Below are 20,692 nucleotides of genomic sequence, written 5' to 3'. Positions count from 1 at the left end.
GACTCCTGGACCTTTATGTTGGGATTATCAGTTGCTCATGAGAGAATTATATTTGACAGGGGAAGCCAGCGTAGGTAAAGAGAAGAAATAAAAATACAAAAGCAAAGTTACTGTGGACTGTGGAACCAGGCAGAAATCAGCCTCGTGGGAGGAATGGTCTAGAGTCTGAAGGAATCACCTGATGATAAAAACATACATGGAGAGTAATAAGATCCAGACCATACTAGGCTTCCAAAGCACACTAATCTTCTCAGAAGTTAATATGCAACATGTGAGTGAAAGCCAAGTATAAAACTATTAAGCCATGAACTGCTGAGGCAATGTTTATTTTCCAGATGGGATGGTTCTCAGTAATGAACTGGCAGTAAACACCAAAAGCAGTACCTAGCAATTACGCCCAGCACTCCTCCCAGGACACGGGTGACAACACCTGAGGGTGAATTCCAATCATGCAAAACTGCGTAATTCCACCAGTTCTCTCTGGGGAAGCAGGAAGCAGGTGCTGTGCTGTGTGAGGACTTGATCAGAACCAGGTAACAAGAGCCCTTACCTTAGCCAAGTGCTAAGTCTGCATGGAAGAGCTGCAGCTGAAGGATGCCAGTTGTGCCCTGGAAACTTTAAAGAGCACACAGAGATAAAAGGCCAGGGTTCCTCCCCAGCCAGCCCACTGTGGAGAAAGGAGTTCTACTGGCGAGCAGTCCAACAGGCATCAAAGTTGCACTTTATGGAGAAGGTGCTGTGACTGATCAAATGTGTGTCAAAAGTGGTTTGTGAAGTTCTGTGCTGGAGATCTCTTGCTGGACGATGCTTCATGGTCAGGTAGACCAGCTGAAGTGGATAGTGACAAATCAAGATATTAACTGAGAATAATCCACATTGCACCACATGAGAGATAGCTGACATACTCAAAATATTCAAACCAATAAAGTTATTGGTGAAAATGAAAAATGTGTCTTTTATTTTATGGGGAAAAGCCATACAGACTTTCTGGCCAACCCAATATAATACAAATCCAAAATCATTGAGTCCTTTTTTTCTTTTTCAGTCATTCTGGACTGGAGATATACACATAATAACAAATTCCAATTGGCATTTACTTTGCTTCACTTTAAGGTATAAAAAAATATATTCAACAATTTATTAATTTTAAGTATTCAGAAAATCAGAAAATTTCTTCTCAAATATATATGTGTATATGTATACATACAAACACCCACAAGAGACAGCAAGCAGAAAAGATAAGGCAAATGGAGTAAAATGTTAATAAGAGGTAATGAAGGATTTACAGGTATTCTTTATACTATTCTTACTCTTGCAACTTTATTCCTAAATAAAAAGGTTCTTAAACTTTGAAAATAACACATAGCCTTTGATTCATAATTTTCACTTTTAGATAATATATCTACAAATTTACCAACGTATGTTAATAATTTGTGTGTATAAAAATTCATTATAACATCATTTGTAAAAGCAAAAGATGTCTGTCAAGGACAGATTACCCACTCAGTCCCCTTAATCTTGGTTTCACTGAACCACATTTGGCATCAGAGTCACAGCAAAGTGACTGTCTTTTCCAGAAACTCTTGGCTTGGTCCCATTACTATTCGGATTATTCTTATTTTTTGCTTTGACTTCTTGGGGCTTTGTTTCCTAGTCAAATCTAATCCCGTTTCTCTGGTTTGTGGGTGAGGAGAGGAAAGTAAGTTAAATTATGTGTTGATAACTATTCTCAAGTGCTTTGTTCCCTTCACAGCTTTCTTCTTAGTGGTTCACTGTCAGCAAACTCCACCTGAGATCTTACATGGATGGTGCCACCAATGGGACTGAGAGAATGAATAAAAAGAGGTTTAAAGCTACCACGACATCCATGAAACTTATTGACCAGGTTGTACTTTTGCTTTTGCCACTTGCATCATTTTTTCCCCATTATAATTATATCCCTAAAATTAGAGCAGATTACCAAAAAGAAGTCCTATTAGGTTAATGGTATGAATATAACAAAGTTTGTTAGCAATATGCATTTATTTTATTATTTACATTTCTTACATTACTTTGCATATTTTTCATGTTTATTGTCATTCTTCTTTGGTGAATTGTCTGAGTCTTTCACCAATTTTTGTTTTGGGATGGTAATCTGTAAAAACTGTAATTTAGGATGATAATGACATCAAGTCCAACATTCTGTCCTTCCTGAAAAAGTAGCCCCTAAAACATCAATAATTTGACTCAGTTCTTCCTTTTCCTCTTCCTCTCCTTGCAGTACAATAGAAAGGCCATTAGATTTGGAGTCCTAAGACATAGGTTCATTGCTGAGTCTCTGAAATTTATTTATTCATTTACCTATAAAGTGAAGGGACTGGATTAATTGGTCAGCAAGGCCCTAAAAGTCTAAAAGTCTTTCAGTCTGTTGATCTTTTTCTATTCTCTCAATCATCACCAGCCCCATTCTACCTGTGATGGCAAGACGATCTAACTGTGAATTATAGGACATTTTATTTGGTAGCCATAAATCAGAGATAATGTTAAAATCAAAAAGACATGGAAAGAAAAGAAATGATCCTTCCTGTCCTCAGAAGACTCAGTTTCCATATACAGTAGTCCCCCCTTATCCACAAGGGATATATTCCGAGACCCCAGTGGGTAGTCCTGAAATCACAGGTAGTTCTGAATCCTATATATACCATGTTTTTTTGTATACATTCATACCTATGATAAAGTTTAACTTATTCATTGAGAACAGGAAGGGATTAACAACAATAATAACAAAACAGAACAATTATAACAATATACTATAATAAGTTATGTGAACATGGGCTCTCTCTCAAAGCATCTTATTGTACTGTACTCGTCCTTCTTGTCATGACGTGAGGTGACACGATGCCGCCATGATGAGACGCAGTGAGGTACATAACACAGTCTCTGAGACACAGCATCAGGGCACTATAAGGGTTACTTGAAGCACTGGGATACCGAGTGGCTACCAAACGACTAATAGGCTCCTCAAAGGCAGGCGGCATACGGAGCAGGGTTACATGGAGACACTCGAGAAAGGGATGATTCCAATCTCCAGTGGGACAAAGCAAAACAGCGAAAGATTTGATCCCACTATTCAGAACAGAACACAATGTAAAGCCCACGTATTATTTATTCCTGGAATTTTCCATTTATATTTTCAGACTGTGGTTGACCACAGAAAAACCATGGAAAACCAATGGAGAATAGGGGGGACTTCTGTAAACAATAAAATTAGTCAAGATTCTACCATCTCAGGGTCAGACTTTGGCTCTGTTGAGGATGTTAATTATTGCAAGCAAATAATCAAATATTGACTAAAGCAGACACAGTCCAAAAATTTGGTTTATTTCATAGTTAAAAGAATAAGCCGGTAACAATGGCTTTGATCCTCCCACTTTTTTTTTACCAATCCTCTTCAATATTCTGATTTCCACACAATTACACTAGGCCAACCTTTTTCTAAAAGGCAAAATTAAATAAATAATCAATACATGCATTGCTAAAGGCAACCTGGCTTACAATGTTTTAGTTTTATCTTCAAAAGGACCACTTGCTTTTAGTTTTCTAGTATTCCCCCATCCTACCATTTGCCATTTTGTTAGGAAGACATTCAAATTTTTCTTTAAAAGACCTGGCTCCTCCAAAAACATAAGTATAAAACTTTTTACAAATGGTGAACTGAGAAATTCACTCAAAATTCTTCCATCCTAATGCAGCTTGCTTTTCCATTATTCCCTTCATCTCTCTTCACCTTTGTGTAGATTTTTTAGTCATAGTCATGTAGTGCTTTCTGCTCTTTTCACCATCAAACATTTTCCATGTTGCTGCATAGCAACCGTTATCATTTACAGTTTCAACATAGCCCAAAACTTAGATATTCATTATTTATTTGACCATAATTTACTTGATTTTATTGGAGGGTGGCATTTAAGTTGCCTCCAAAGCTTTACTTTCTTACAGTAATGGTATAGTAATGACCTCCATGCTTACAGCTTTTTTTTCTTATGAGTCATTAGGCAGTCTCCTAGGGAGTAAGATTTCAGGTCAAAAGGTGTGACTATACATATTCAGCATTTTTTTAATAGACTTGCCAACTTATTTTTTAACTTTAATAGTAACTACTATTAAACTCCTAAGTGTGATACTAAAATAGTATTATGGGATATGAAAAATATTCCTTTTTCATGGATGTAGAAGGTGAATGGTCCCTAAGGTAGTGTGTCAACTCAAATACCCTTTTCAGCCCTCGATTCCTTGTTGTTTGCAGAGGTGTCCAACCTGTGGCCTCTGGGCCACATGCAGCCTAGGACGGCTATGAATGCAGCCCAACCCAAAATCATAAATTTACTTAAAGCCTTTTTTTTGCTCATCAGTTTTCCTTAGTGTTTGTGTATTTACGTGTGGCACAAGACAACTCTTTGTCTTCCAGTGGGCCCAGAGATGCCAAAAAGTTGGACACCCCTGGGAGGGCATAATAAGCAAACATTCTACTGTGGTCCTTTCATCTGGTGATAAGGAAGGCAAAACTGAAACACTCTTTTTAGGTTTCAGTAAAATGATAGAAAAAAAGAGTTTGTAAGCTTCATGACCCTATTTTAAAAGTGTCTATCATATTTCTAGACATGATGGTACTTATTTTTGTTCAATTTGTACAATAATTTTTTTCTCAAGACCTGGCTCCTCTCTAGATACCACATGACTCGTAATCATAAATGAATGAACGACATACAGAATGAATAAAGGTGCAACCAGATAAATTACGTCAAAGGAGCATATAAAACTATTTTTAATTTTTACTTAGTTCTCTCTATTAACAGCAAGAAATAATGCCAGCCAATCCTGTTCACTCTATGACATCTTGATCATTAAATTCTTTCTCCTCTTTGTATCATTATTAGTACATGATACATCTTTTAATTCATACCCAAAAATGGCACACAGAAAGCCCCCCACCTTCCAACAAGAAAAAGCCCATTGCTATGGTATGGCAGACATAAGAAAAAAGTCTGGAAGAACACAAAACCAAATAGAAAATAAAATAGGATCCACCCTATATAGGCTTTTGCAACTTGTGTTTTTATGTAGCTTTTAAATATATACTTTCGTTATGAAATATTTTCAGCATACAGAAAATTACAGGAAGTCACCAACCATCTTTGATTTTAAACTTTTGCAATATTTGCTTTAAATTTTTAAAAATAAATTACAGAGTTGAAGAAGTCCCTTGTGTGGCCCTATCCTCCATCCCCCTCCTGCTCTTCATAGAGATAAACCACATCCTGAAGTGGCTATGTATTTCTATGCTTTTAAAAATGTTTTTATTACATAAGTATGTCCCAGTAAAATATATTTATCTATGTCTTCAATTCTAAGATCATATTTTGTTCACATGTAACATCTCTAAAATTGGGATGCATCTTACAACCCATAATAAGCATTACATCACAATTTAATCTGCAGCTTCCCCCCTTTTCTTTGGGTACTTAAAACAATGGTGTATCTCAGACCAGTGTTTTAGATTCTATAAAATGAGGTAGTACTGTGTTACACAGTTTTAAAATGAAATGCAAATGGTATCACATTTGACATTCTACAACTTCCTATTTTCACTCAATACTATGTTCTTAAGATTTATCCATGTTGTTACATGTATGCAGCATCTTTAAATGTCTTAAGTCGCCAGCACACAATGGGAGTAGTAGTCATTCCCAGGTAAGAAGAAATTTCTATGCTTACTAGTGGAAATGGAAACCATTATGTTCACATGTGTGTGCCTGATGGAAATAAAGAAGAGTAACAAACAAGATGGAAATAACAAAAAAAAAGGAAGGAAAGAAGAAAAACAAAAGCTGCTTGCTTGATCTGTAAGTGGCTGAGAACAGCATACATTTGAATAACTAAACATGATAATTCGGGGAATACAAATGAAGACAGGAGGAGCTGTTCCCTGCAAATCTGTGCTGTTGCTACTCCAGAGCCCAGCAGAGATGCACCCTGCTCCTGTCAGCCACGCAGGAAGACGGCAGACCCTGCCTTTACACAGCCAGCTCCTCTCACTGGAGGGCTGAACACCAGCCTCTGGACAAGACAGGCTGCAGTGATGGAGAGACAAAGAAGTGGCATTTACACAACCCAGACTGCAGCCTCTTCCTTTGTTCTCCTGACTCTGCCCCTCCTTCTCCCTCCACCTCACCTCTCTCCCCGCTCATTTACACTCCTCTTTCCTTTCTCCAGTTGAGGAAGTCCGTCTCAGAGACCTATACCCTTTGTCTATTTGTTTGCTCTCCTACACACACACACACACACACACACACACACACACACACAGTAACCCCTCAGTACTAGACTGTACTGATGGTACAGAAGAAAATTTCCATTACTGGTTCCTAAAACCAAACTCCAGTTTTAGCTTATGGAGAGTTAAAAAGGGCATTTTCTTTTCTCTTTCCATATTATCCAAAAATACTTCGCTGGAGGCAGATTTTATTTTTTAAAGGGGCCTCAATAGGTTTTATTACAAACACACATCAAGAGCCCTCACCTTTCCAAGTCAGAGGACATACTGTGATTATTATTGTCATAGGAATGCATTACTTGCTAACTAATTCTTAAATGTGTATTTTGCCCCTTTACTTCCACTTAACCAAAAGCCAGTTAGGAAAAAGGCTACTGTTCTATTTACCTAACACCAGTCAACAGAGAAGTTCCCGTATTAAGCACCTATTTTTAAAATTTTTATTTATTTATTTTTAGAAAGGGAAGGGAAGGAGGAAGAGAGGAAGAGAAGCATTGATGTGCCAGAGAAACAACTGGCTGCCTCTCACATGCCCCCAAATAGGGATCTGACCCAGTGCTATGCCCTGACTGAGAACTGAACCAGCCACCTTTCAGTTCACAGGCCAGCATTCAATCCACTGAGCCACACCAGCCAGGGCAAAGCATATTTTTAAATAAATAAAAGTATTACTGAATTCATTTATAAATGTTACTGTAAAAGAAAAACAGAATCCCTACATTAATTTTTAGTAAACTACATCTTTTTATCTTTAACAAAGGTTATATTTCAAACTCGTGTATTATACTTAATATAGGGTAACAGAACCAAACAGCCCCAAACCATTTTATTGGTTTTCCTTCTTCAAAGCATTACTATAAACCATAAAATCCATGGGTGTGCTGGTGTTTAGAGCATTCTGCAACCAAAGTACCTGTTACCTGCTGATATATTTGAAGTACATTTGAATATAAATTATTGGAACATTCAACTCTCAAATTTGATTAACTCACTTTCTGTCAAGTTATCATTAGGATAACTACAGTCTTCAAACCCAGGATTACTGCTACCAATTCTGTACAATCACTTGTTTCATACACAATCTGCTCTAATACCCTCCAAGATGAAATGGCAAATATAAACCCTTTTTTTGATTTCTACTAATTAACTTGACATTGGAATGTGCCATGCCCTATAATCTGTATTAATGTGTAAATACAAGTTTTGCCTACTTCATATTAAACATACAGAAAGAACTTACTAAACAATTAAATTTTTTCAATGAAGGATTTTCATTTGTTCAAAAACCTAACAAATGCCTACTACGAGCCAAGCACTGTGCAGGACGGCAGAGACATAATTGCAAACACGACAGAACAGACAGCCCCTGCGCTCACGGACCTCACATGTCCAGGAAGGAAAAGAGACACTATTTAGGTGATCACACCTAAACAGTGAGAAAGCTAATGCTACAACTGGGCCTTGCACAGCACCTACCGCAGTTAGGCTCTGTACATACGGTTATCAATACCTCAACTTCCAAAATATAAATACTGGATCCAGGAAAGGACTATTCTGAATTTACAGATAAGGAGTGACACAAAGGGAGGGAAAGAGATGACAAAGTCATGCTTCAAATTAAAATTGTAGTGTAGTGGTGACGGGTACTCAACATTGTGAATGTGGTAATTAATGCCACCAAAATGTACACTTAAAAATGGTTACAGTGGTAGATTTTATGTCAAATATATTTTATGTTACACTATTTAAAACAACACAAAAAACTGCATTTGGTTGTTACGTGTTTAATCAATTCCACCAAAGACTTAAAACGCATCAGCACTTCCGAGTCTCTCATGGTGTACTTAAAGGTAGACAGAAGAGGAAGCCAGAAAAAAAAACAGCTGAAAACAGACAGAAAGCATGAAACTACTTGGCTTCGATACTCTTCTAGCGTTATACCAATTGTTCAGTTCACCTTCCCTGTTCACATATCGGGCTGCAGAACACAGTTGAGAGAAAAAAAAGTCACAGTCTAGAAACTGGTTTTACTACAAATCCATGGTTTCCAATCTTGTTTGAGTTCTCAGAACTGTTATCAATCCTTTATCACTAGTCAGCTCCCAAACCTTTGTCCCTCTCTTCAAATCTGCTACTCAACCCCGCACAGCATACTTAACAAACAGAAAACAAAGGCCCCTCAGCCCACCCTCGCCCACCCTCCCCCATTAGCTCCGGTTCTTACCTCTCTAGGTCCTAAAGCGGTGGCACCTCTGGCAAACCCACCTCCACCGGCTGTGCTCTGGATTCCCTCATCTCCGACCTGCTCCTGAACCTTACTCCATCGATTAGCCACTTGGTAACTTCCCCTTCTCCCCCTCTACAGTCTCCTTCTCCTTCAACAACTCCCATTTTTAACAAATTAAATTATTACCCTCCCTTGACCCCAGTCTTCCTCTAGCTACCACCTTATTTCTCCCCTTGACAGCACTTCCTTACTCCTTAGCCCGCACCCCTATCTCTTCGGCCCTCTCACTGCTCCGGGCTGTCATCAGGCCCCACACCCTGCCAACCAAGGCCAAAGAGTGTACCATGCAGAAGTCGTCAGTGATTTCCCACCAACCCATTTCAAAGATTTTAGAGAAAAAGGGAGAGAGAGAAACACTGATCTGCTGTTCTACTTATGTATGTATCCACTGGTTGATTCCTCTGTGTGTCCTGGGATCAAACCAGCAACTTCGGCACATTGGGGTGACGCTCTAACCAGCTGAACTACCCAGCCAGGGCCTCGTCTGTGTTTTTTTTAAAACAGGAAATCTCAACTGTATTTGACTGCTGAGATTTCCAGTGCTGCCATTCACCCCAGTGAAAACCTGTCCTCCCACTCCCACTACCCTCACCTCCTCATTCAGTCACAATTTCTCTTAACCTCAAATACAGATACGATCCTCTTGTGAAATTAAAAAGACAGCTAAGCATACAGAATAAAATTAATAATAATAAAGTGCACAAAAGAAATGAAAACGTGTGTCCATACAAAGACTTGCATGCAATGTTCACAGCACTATTCACAAAAGGCAAAAACCAAAAAAAAGCCAAATGTCCAACATGTGGATTGATAAAAATTGTGAATACTATTTTTCGGAATACTACTTAGAGAATACTACTACTACCCACAACAGAATACTACTTAGCAATAAAAAGGAATAAACTACCAATACATACAAAAACGTGGGTGAATCCTAAAAGCATCATGCTGAGTGAAAGCTAGACACAAAAGAAAACATACTGTATTATTCCACTTACAGAAAATTTTAGAAAAAGAAACACAACAGTGGCAGAATGCAGGCTAGCGGTGGCCAGTGGCTGAGGTACACACAGCAGAAGACTGGCTGCAGAGGGCCACGAGGGCACACAAGCACACGGGGACGATGAAAAGGCCGTGTCATCGCTGTGATGTTGGGTGCACGACTGTACTCCTTTGTCAGAATTCACCAAATTGTACACTTAAAACTGGTGAATTTTACCATATGTAATTATCCCTCAATAAAATTAACTTTTAAAAAATAGCCCTGGCTGGCATAGCTCAGTGGATTGAGCGCGGGCTGCGAACCAAAGTGTCGCAGGTTCGATTCCCAGCCAGGGTACATGCCTGGGTTGCAGGCCATAACCCCCAGCGACCGCACATTGATGTTTCTCTCTCTCTCTCTATCTCCCTCCCTTCCCTCTCTAAAAATAAATAAAATCTTTAAAAAATAATAATAATAATAATAATTAAAGTGAATCTTTTAAAATGGATCCTAGTCAAGGTTTCTAAATCTGCCTTTGTTTTCTAAATACCCTAGTTTATATTTTAGTTCTATGGTAATTCAATCACATATACGGTACTGTTTCTCATTATGACACAAATTCCACTCAATCTAATGAAAACCATACATAGGAGAATTCTGTTTTATTTCCTCCATAAGCATGTGAATTCTGTTATTATCAAAATGCCAATACTTTGTGATAAATAAACTGCATGTCTCTGATTCCAATGCACAGCCATCTCACTTGCTCTCAAAGACAAAGGTGCTTTGGGAACCTAGTGAAGACCTCAAACTCCAAAAGATGAGCGTTGGTCTGCCTTTGAGACACTATGTCCATGAGGAGAACACAGCAAGGACTTCGTCATTTTTTTTATTCCTTTGGGATTGGAATATATATTTTTCTTTATTACCACTCCCACACCTAGCACCTAATAAATATAGCACTTATATAATGTTGCCTCCTTCAAAACATTTATTTAATGCATAAATCAATGAAATTGCTGCACCCAAAAGACTCATTTTCTAAACAATCTACATTCAAACAAATTTTATGTTATTAACTTATCTAATTTTAGTAATCAAAACTCATACTCAGGTCACAAGCCTTTACCTGTTGTTAACGCAATTTTTTTTTACTCCTCAGCTAAGACTATGAACGCCTACCTGAAAACCACAAGACGGTGTGTTAATGTATCTCCCTGTTGTTCGTATACAGTTCCAGAGTTATAAAATGATCGTGCTACAATGCAGGGGATTTAAGACTGAATGCAACTAGTTTCCATTCACTTATTATTAGACTTAAAAAAGCTGATCGATTTTGACAGGTCTACTAACTCACTGACTTGCTTTCCAAAAAACCGAGGATTATTTCCAACTAAATAGAGTAATTATCCAAAGATTAGTGACCAATGATTATCCTCTTAAGTGACCATAAATAATAGTGATTACATTGCCTTGACGTTTTTCCATAACCCATTCTCAGTTGCCACCAGACAACCGAAGTCATCATGATGAATTAGAGGAAAAAGACAGGCTAACTGGATTAAGCATTACTCTTACCTAATTTTTTTTCCAAAAAAAGAATTAATAGCCTACTTTTTAAGTGGCTTAATATTTGTTTCCTAATCAAAGTTATAAAAAACTACCACATACACAAAATTAACTATAGCATATACAAAACAAATGAACTCTAAGTTATACAAAACAGTGTGCTCTGAAGTGAAGACCAAAAACACACATGTAGCTCCTTTGTGATTCCTAATCTCTTTCTGTCTGGTGTGCTAGCATGGGATTTAAAAGACTATGTGGCTTCTGTTACTCAAACTCCGAGGAAGAAAATGTTTTAGTTAAATTTCTCTCTTCCTCCTCTCCCTATAATTATTAGATATCAAATTTACTTGTCAGCAAGACAGTGCTTCAGTCCATCCCAGCCAGCACCACAGCAGACAGCGTGGTCAAAATACTGCCTTACACCTTGGCACTGGCTCTGACACAGGCCTTGTAAATGAAGCTACATGATACTAAATTGAAACAGTTCCTGGAAGGGTAAGGGTGCCCTGGCTTACAAAATAAGGCAGACACCCTCTTCTTGCACAACTATCAATTCCCTTTTCATCCGCCCCCTGCTTTCACTGGTTCTTCCTCCAGGGTCACTGCACTTCCAGCACCTTTCGCTGGGCTTCAATCACTGGAGAGCAATTCGGGACCCGAGCTCTGAGAGATTACAGCACGGCACATGAGTCAATACACACCCCCTTCATTGAGACACGGTGCCAACCTGCTCAATAACACATCTGTTGTGCTTCATACATCCAAAGCACTTAGACATTCTTTTATCTTGAGTCTCACTGCTACGCTGTGTGACCGGAAATTAAGGCAAAACACAACAGTGGGTAGCCAGGTAACTAGTTATTATCTGAATTGGAACTTACTCCATTACCTGCCAGCAAACACAGGACAGACAGCTTCCTCCTCCGCCTGCCAAACCTCTGATGACGAACGCAAATGTGCAACAACAGCAAGGCATGTTGTCTCTTACAAAGTGCACAATATTGCACCCTAGTCCTGGTCAAAAAAGAACTTAACTTCATTTATTTCAGTTTCCTAATAGTTTTCCTAGACAATCTTTATAAGAGTGAGCCCGCACTGAAGTGAGCTGTTTTCGTTCTGCATGGTGAACGAGGTGGCCGGCTCCGTTACTAAACGCTGGGAAGGCTGATCCACAACATAGCAACACCTTCCTGAGGAACGGGTTTGCCGCCACTGTCAATACATTTCAATTAGAAATGTAGAAATTAATTGAAACAATTCTAAGCTATTGCCATTGTTTCTTGGCCTACAACATCTTGAAAGTAAGACTTAACTACATCATGAATGAAAGAAACCATAAATGCCAACAGTCTCAGAGGTCCTGTTAAAGCAAAGAGGAAAAAATGACTAAATCTAGGACTGAGTTTTGGAAATACTTAGGACAATGATAGTAAAAATGCAATCCCTCCTTTGGAAAGTTGCAAATCTGAATTAGAGAAATCTAAATGCTGGAAAGACTTCTTAAAGAATAAAGTTTTGTTACTTTTAAATAAGAGGATTTCAGTGGAAGCTAACTAAACGACCTAGAAGCAGCCCCCAGGTCTGCTTGGGACAGAATTTCTGCTTTCTACGGTTATATCATGTTCTTCTTATAGAGACATGCGGGCTTTCCAAAGCTCCACCTCTGGCCTCAGCTTCACTCCAAGACTTCACCTTTACATCTCCAGCCATCTGCTTGACATCATCCCTGATGTTCTTTTGGCATTTAACAGTCTTATGTCCGATGTCTGAGTCAGCCTTTCTTTGTCAACTCCTCCTCTCCAGGGCCCCGGGGCCTATCAAAGACACCACCCATCACTGTCTACATGACCTGTAGGGCACGGCACAACATGAAAAGGTGAGGCCTCCCAGTTCCAAATTAGCTTAGACGCAGTCTCCAACACAAGCACCAGCTGTTTCTGGGTCCCTGTCCAGAACCATCATTTGCCAGAGTTCCTTCGGTCCATCCTATGAAATGTCTCACATCTGTCCCTTCCTTCCTACTTCTCCTGCACCTCAAATCTCCTCTTACTTCTTTCCTTCTGCAACCCACTCATGTCTTTTTAAGGAACACTTCAGAAACCCTCATTATCTCCCCATTGCCTGTCTGTTAAATAATGCCCAAAGTGCTCAACTCACCATTCAAACCTTCCATTCCCCAGCTCTACCATCCTCATCCAGACTTACCTTCTATAACTTTACATATTCTGGGCTCTAGCCAAAACGTCCTCCTTGTCATTCTTTTTAATCAGCCCAGTATGCGGTCTAATATAAAGGACCTCGCTCCTGATGCCAGAGACTTCAGTTCAAATCCAGCCCTGCTCAGTAGTATTCTTCTCAGTAGCCCATCTTAACAACATGAAGATCATAATAGCAATTATATCATAGGGTCGTTGAACAGATAAAACAAGAGAATATAAACAACATAGTAAAGCATGGTAAAACATTCATTATTAGACTTTACTAGCCCTTGCCCAGGCCCTGCACCCTCACATGGAATGCCTTTTTCTGCTAAATCTGCTGAGGACAGACTACCAATCCTTTAAAGCCTAACTCAGAAGCTACCTCCATGAAGCCTTCTCTGGTCGGCTCAGTCAGAAGTCACTTTGCCTTCCTCTAAAATCAATCTTATCTACACTGCATGTAACATGGGTAGCATGTTGCTTTAGAGTTGTTTATGTATTTCCTTCATAACCTCTCAAGAATATGGAATTAAGTCAAATTCATTTGTTTCTTGCATGGTTCCCTGTACATAGTTTGTGTTCAGTAAATTAAATGATTTATCTCTTAAAAATCAATAGAGGAAAAAATAATTTTCAACACACATATACCCAGATTAATTAATTAAAGCTATTTCAACAGGATTAGCCAGGCCCAAGGAGGATGAGGCAAGGTAACAGCACAGAGAGAGAAATAGACAGGAACGCTCTCGTGAGCCGAGCCTCTGGGCAGCGCAATGTCACCTGGAAGAGTCACTGAGAACTAACTCATGGCTAAGTCTCCAGAAGGGTCATTTCCAATACCACTCCCAACCCCAAGAAAGGCCTCGATGAGCACCTGCACTGAGAGCAGAGGAAAGGAACAAGGGCGCGTCCCACCTGCCAAGATGTGTCAAGGGAGAGAATCTAAGGACTAAGACGTTTTACTCTAATATATTCACTGGTATGTGTCCTCTATATTTCCAGATATTACATATAATTGCCAAGGCATTTGCTGCTTTTAAAGGCTTCAAAAACTGGGAAAACACATAGCCCTAAAAGCAATGAAATTTGATTTAAAACCAATTTTTAAAAATATCATTGGGACTTACCAAATTGATAAAAAATAAACCTAACATTGGTAGGGTTTCCAGGAAGCCAGCATCTTTCTGGGGCACAGAAAACTGACTCAAGATCTCTAAAGAACAAGCTGGTACCCTAACTGGTGTGGCTCAGTGGATTGAGCACCAGCCTGTGAACCGAAGGGGCACCGGTTCGATTCCCAGTCAGGGCACATGCCTGCATTGTGGGCTGGATCCCCAGTTGGGGGTGTGGGAGAGGCAACCAACAGATGTATCTCTCACACATAGATGTTTATCCCCCTCACTTTCTCCTTCCCTTTCCTTCTCTCTAAAAAATAAATAAGATCTTTAAAAACAAACAAAAACGAAAAAGCTGGCAATGTGTAACAAGAGTTATAAAGTTTTCATACCCTTTGAACTTGTAATCTCACTTCTGGACATATACCTGAAGGAAGCAATCCAAAAAGGGAAAAAAACAATCCATTTAAAGATGTGTACACAAATGCTACTTTATACCATCTAACACTTTTGCAATTAACACAACCAGCAAAGGAGGCCTGGTTGAATAACCTAGGGTAAGCAACCAGTAATGTAGAATACCACACATAATGAAAACATTAAGTAGGCACACTATATATGATACAGAAAAATGTACCTTAAAAAGAGTGTTCACTGAGAAACAGAAAACAAATTAAATAATTATTTTAAATCCATGATTCCTCATTTACAATTCTGAAATGAAACCCCAAAACCAAAGTGTTTTGTAAGATGGTATCAACATTCGCTTGGAAGCAAAACATCATCTGAACTCACATGAGGCCATTTATGATCTCTGTCTGTCCCACTCACTCTGAATACCCACACATTTTGCTGCGGAAGTATCAATGCGTTCAATTGCAAGGTGCTGCCTCAGGCTCCCTTGGGGACTCTTAAAAACCATAGGTGTATATACTTGATTACTATTTCAAAATCCAAAAATAATCTGAACCCCAAAACATATATAGTCCCAAGAGTTTCAGATAAGGGATTGTGGCTCTGTACTGATCACATCTTACATATGCATATGCATCAGTTGTAAATTTAAAGTAAAAGAGTTAAAGTTTGGTATTCCTAAGTTTTGGTAAAAAAAAAAAGTACTTGAAAAGAGCATATTCTTTAGGGAGGCTCCTAATAATGCCTACATCTGCAGGACTGTGTGGGAAAAAAAACACAAATAAATGCAGATAAACCAAATCCCTCTCCAAATCCTTACAAATTCCAAACCAATAAAACTGAAATTGTCACAATTTCTTTTTTACTTAGATTCAAGTAGATGTCTATAGAGGATCTCACAGCATTTCTGGAAAAGGGTCAGTCATCCGTAAATGATCATCATTTAGAGACACAAGTTTATTGAAAGAAAAGATAAAACCTCAGGTTTTATAAAAATCTTCCAGGTGGCCCTTAAGTACAACAATCTAAGATTTAAATCATTTAAAAGCATTACTTTAAATCTCCTGATTTAAAGGAACATTTAAAACAACCATTTTTTTAATCCAGACAAAGACCTGAGTTTTTTTTCCTGCTAGCCAACAACAAAATGTGAGGGAAATGGTATATTTGCTTTTGCTCCCCATACAAGTTAGCTTGTGTGCCAGAAACACATAAGAACCACTGAAATGAGACAACTTTAGATCAGAAAGTATTTACAAGCTCCGGATTTAATGTTTCCTATAAAATTATGCATACAAACACAAATATGAGTCTATTCCCTCTTTGACCCTTCTCTCTTCTTACCTGCTCTGCACACCCCCCCCCAAAAAAATCAGCAAGAATTTAATGTGCAGAGCCTGGCTGGGGCTCAGGTGTGATTAGTACCACGATTTAGCTCTTAATGATCACTCATCTGATATTATATATCTCTATTTTGATCTAAAAACACTAATGGTGAATTTCTTAAATATTAAAATTTTTGGTATTATAAAAGCAATACTTGTTCAACACAGAAAATTAGAAGCTACAGATAAACAAAAAGTAAGAAACCCAAAAACCTGACACTCAGGGATAACTACACAGTTAGGAGTGTTGCTGCCCAAGGTCAGTGTTATATCACTATAGGACAACAATGGCAACCTTCTGCCCCGTCTGCACTAAAACATCAATTAGCTCTGTGGAGTGTTGTTGCTGAAACAACTGTTAACAAGTGTGAAGACTTTGAGATATTGTCATTTGAAATTGGAACATAAAGCCAAAACTAATAAAAAGGATAATTAAGCAAAATGGAAAGGTTTTATCACTAAAAACAATCACTAGACTAACCCACTCAATTTTGCATCAATACCTAGCTACCCAGAAAAGTCAATAAATATCTCCATTTAATGAATAGTGGTTTTCTATTTTTACAAAATCTCAGAATTTAGTTTTGGATCCAGTCTAAGTTTGTAATAAAAATAAATTTTGACTTTTTGAACACAGCACGACACTGTTTTTTTTAATTCTGTAGTTTTATTTTTTAAGATTTTATTTATTTATTTATTTAGAGAGAAGGGAAAGGAAGGAAAAAGAGAGAGAGAAACACTAATGTGTGGTTGCCTCTTGTGCATCCCATGCTGGAGATGTGGCCTGCAACCCAGGCAACCCAGGCATATGCCCTGACTGGGAATCGAACTGGTGACCCTTTGGTTCAGAGTCCAGTGCCCAGTTCTCTTAAGACACACCAGCCAGGGCACAACACTGTTGATACAATATACTTTTTAGCCAAAAAAAAAAAAAAAAAAACCACACACACAAAAAAACAAGCCCTGGCTGGCATAGCTCAGTGGATTGAGCGCGGGCTGCAAACCAAAGTGTCGCAGGTTCGATTCCCAGTCAGGGTACATGCCTGGGTTACAGGCCATGACCCCCAGCAACCACACATTGATGTTTCTCTCTCTCTCTCTCTATCTCCCTCCCTTCCTTCTCTAAAAATAAATAAATAAAATCTTTAAAAAACAACAACAACAAAAAAACACAGGTAATAGCTGAACTGCAGAGCAATGCACCTTTCCCTGACTTTTATCCAGTAATTTAACCACTGACTGACCTTTCACTGAGCTTTAACTATCTAGTTATAGAAAAACATACCTTGAATTGAACTTAAGACTCTAGTCTGTGATTTCAAGTGGGGGGATGAGAGGAGGGGGGCAGCACAGTCCCCCCTCACCAAGAGGGCCGTTATCAGAAGTTCCAGGCAGTCACATTTAGTTTTAAAAGATTCATTATTATAATTTTGTATTGAAAAAACAATAATGAATCCTAATTATCTGCAAAGTAACTAAAAATAGAGCGACAAAATCTTGGCTGGTGGACCAATACTTGGCTTTATCTCCTGAATATTAGGGATCCTCACTCAAAAGGTAAACTGCCCATGGAGGTATGTATGCACTTCGGGGGCCATGAGATCTTCACATTTATCAAGAGGAAACATAGGAGGTTAGAAACTCTGCTTTGGTCCATACACATTATTTCAGACCTGCATTTCATATGCAGCCCCATAATTAAAAATTGGTGAAAGGAAAAAAAAACTTCCAACTTCACGGTAAGCGAAGTCATCCCCTCAGCTCTTAAGTTCTAGTATCTAGGTACATGCAGAGTGGGAAATTACTTTTGTTGTGAATGAAGATACTTCAGCAAAGAACGTACTGCAGATGCACAGTGGGTACATGTCCACCTGGAAGCACTGCTCTCCTCCAACACTGCAGTCTGGGGAGGGCTGGCTGTTCCCCAGAAATGCTGCAGTTGCTCCTTCTGAATCACTGCCATGAAAAACACCCACAGTTCCTGTGTGCTCACAGCTGTGGTGAGCTGACCGTTCAGTACTGTTTGGGGCCCCGTTTGTTTCTGCTGAAGTTCATTTCTTTAATTTGAATGTGAGGTCAGACCTTTAGTTGGGTTGTGATAACTCTACATGGTATTCTACTGCAGAAACAACGTCACAGGATTTCTGATAAGGTTCTAGGGAACGCACAGGTACCCATGCGTTCTATGTAGAATAGATCTGAGGGGGAAAAGGCAGAGCTCTACATTTCAAGACAACTTCAACATAAGTACAATTTTTTACCCAGCTAGAAAGATGTTGTTAAATTCAACTTAATGTACATAAACACTGATATGTGACCCAACCCTAAACTGTGCAAGTCACAACTTTCTTATCTCTAAGGTAAGGTTGGAGGTAATGACATCCTACGAGGCTACGCTAAAAAATGAAATTAATATACAATATAAAATTAATGTACACAAAAGCTTTCTTTATGGTAGAGAGCATGCAAATTATCATTTAAACAAATATATATTATCTTAAAAGTGCCTTTCACAGAATGTTAGATTAGAACAGGCTGAAGTTTGGTTGTCTTCCACTTTAAGCTTAACTCATAAGTCATTTCAATTCATACTACCCCTAAAACATTCCAAGTTCATGAAAAATATAACAAAACATCCCAAGTTGCATAAAATTATTGTTATATCACAGGGTCATCACAAAAGGAATAAAATGGCCAACTGTCTTACAGAATTGTACGAAGACTAAAATCCCACTGATGACGGAAGTGACACAGATAAAGGCATAGAGGCCGAAGACGGCAACACAAACTTGGGAACATCTGAGGCCTTCAGCTTGGCTGGGGCATAAAGAACAAGAAGGGAGGGAGTTGGGAAACAAGGCGAGAGGACCAGGCAAGGGCAGAACTTGAAGGCCTTTGGTAGAGTTTGGCATTGTCCTAGAACTAATGGGAATCACTGATGGCTTTTTAACAGAAAAATTATACAGTCCAATGTTTTAGAATAATCACTCAGGTGTACAAGTAGAACTAAGGACAGGTAGAGCAGTTAAAGAGTTATGACAATAAATGAGGCCAAAAGTAATAAAGTCATGAATTAAGACAGAGCACTAGAAGAAAAGAAGGGACTGGTTTATGAGGCATTACAGAGGTAAACACTCTAAAAGCACTTGGTCTGATTTAACAAAATATGTAAGGAAAGGGGAGAAATAAGAAATGAAGATGAATTCCAGATTTCTGACTTAAGCAACCAAGAGGTGTCATACACCGAGAGAATTTACAAGAAATGTCTATTTTTGGTGTGCTGTTGTTTTGGTGGTAGGTGAAGCTGATATGGAGTGGCTAAAAATGTGTTCATTTTAGTTGAGTATGATGTATCATTCAAATGAAACTGTCCAGAAATAGCAGATATGGGTTTTGAACACAGAGAAAAGATGTGGAAATGACCTAAGGTAGTGGCTAGAGCCATGGGGCATATGAGACACCACGGAAGGCAGGAAAAATGAAAGTACGTGGCCTGGGACTAAGCTCAAGGAAATCCAAGATGGGCTCAGCAAGGACCCACGTAAAAAGACAGAGCAAATCACATCAAGAGCACAGTGCATGATTTATTCTAAAAGACACCTCAGAAGGTGGAAGAAGGTATAAGGGGGATGAGTGGCAATGGAAAAAAATGCAATTAAAAAAAATAAACTAAAATAAATAAATAAAATGACACCTCAAAATCTCTCCAGCAATTATCCTGTTATGCCTCTATTTTTGCTTGATTTGGTTCTTTGGATGGTTAATTTTATTGATGAAAGTCCCATAATAAAAACACTCCAGGAGTGCTCATATGGTTGTATTTAATTAGAATTCACTACACAGTATTCACAATGTTCAGTCTTGCTCTGAAATCGGAGACATTTTAGAATTGGAATATGAAATGCTCACACCATACTCATTCCTTTATTACTGCAAAATCCTGGAACGATTTTTGTGGTCTAATGACTTCTTTTAGCAGGCAGTTTAGATGAATTCGCATGGCATAAAAGGTTGGGTGTTTTAAGATGAGGAAGAATAAAGGAAATTCAAGTAAAACAGCTACCATAAGTAAGTTCTCAGAGTCTTTCAACCTTACAGTGCAAAATAACAGTTAGGTATTTATAGTGAAAGACGTTTAGAACCAAGAACCAGATCATTCGCCCACCATACAGAGCACCATTACTAAAAACACTTTGCTCAGATACAGAAATTATTAGATCCCAAGCGGCTTTTTCCCCTCCCCCGCAAAAAACCCTTAGCTTAAATCCACACAGTTCAGTTCTGAACTACAGCGAAAACCTCCTATCAGTTTAGGTGTAGCGCACAGCTGTCATATGTAGATATCAGCGTGACTGTAAATGTGAAAACTTTTTTTAACCTTCAGGAAGCACTAACTGACTTGAAATTTCAGAGGTACTGGTGAGACTAT

General features: G+C 38.6%; 1 protein-coding gene across 2 annotated transcripts in view; it reads right to left on the bottom strand.

Annotated features, from left to right (window-relative positions):
• SLC16A10 (solute carrier family 16 member 10) overlaps positions 1 to 20,692 on the bottom strand; it is a 102,986-nt gene that overhangs the window by 76,997 nt on the left and 5,297 nt on the right. The window lies entirely within an intron of this gene.

This window comes from Phyllostomus discolor, chromosome 4, assembly GCF_004126475.2.
Source record: "Phyllostomus discolor isolate MPI-MPIP mPhyDis1 chromosome 4, mPhyDis1.pri.v3, whole genome shotgun sequence".
NCBI classification, from domain to species: domain Eukaryota; kingdom Metazoa; phylum Chordata; class Mammalia; order Chiroptera; family Phyllostomidae; genus Phyllostomus; species Phyllostomus discolor.
The sequence above is the reverse complement of the archived record's forward strand: the minus strand, read 5'-3'. Positions and strand labels throughout refer to the sequence as shown.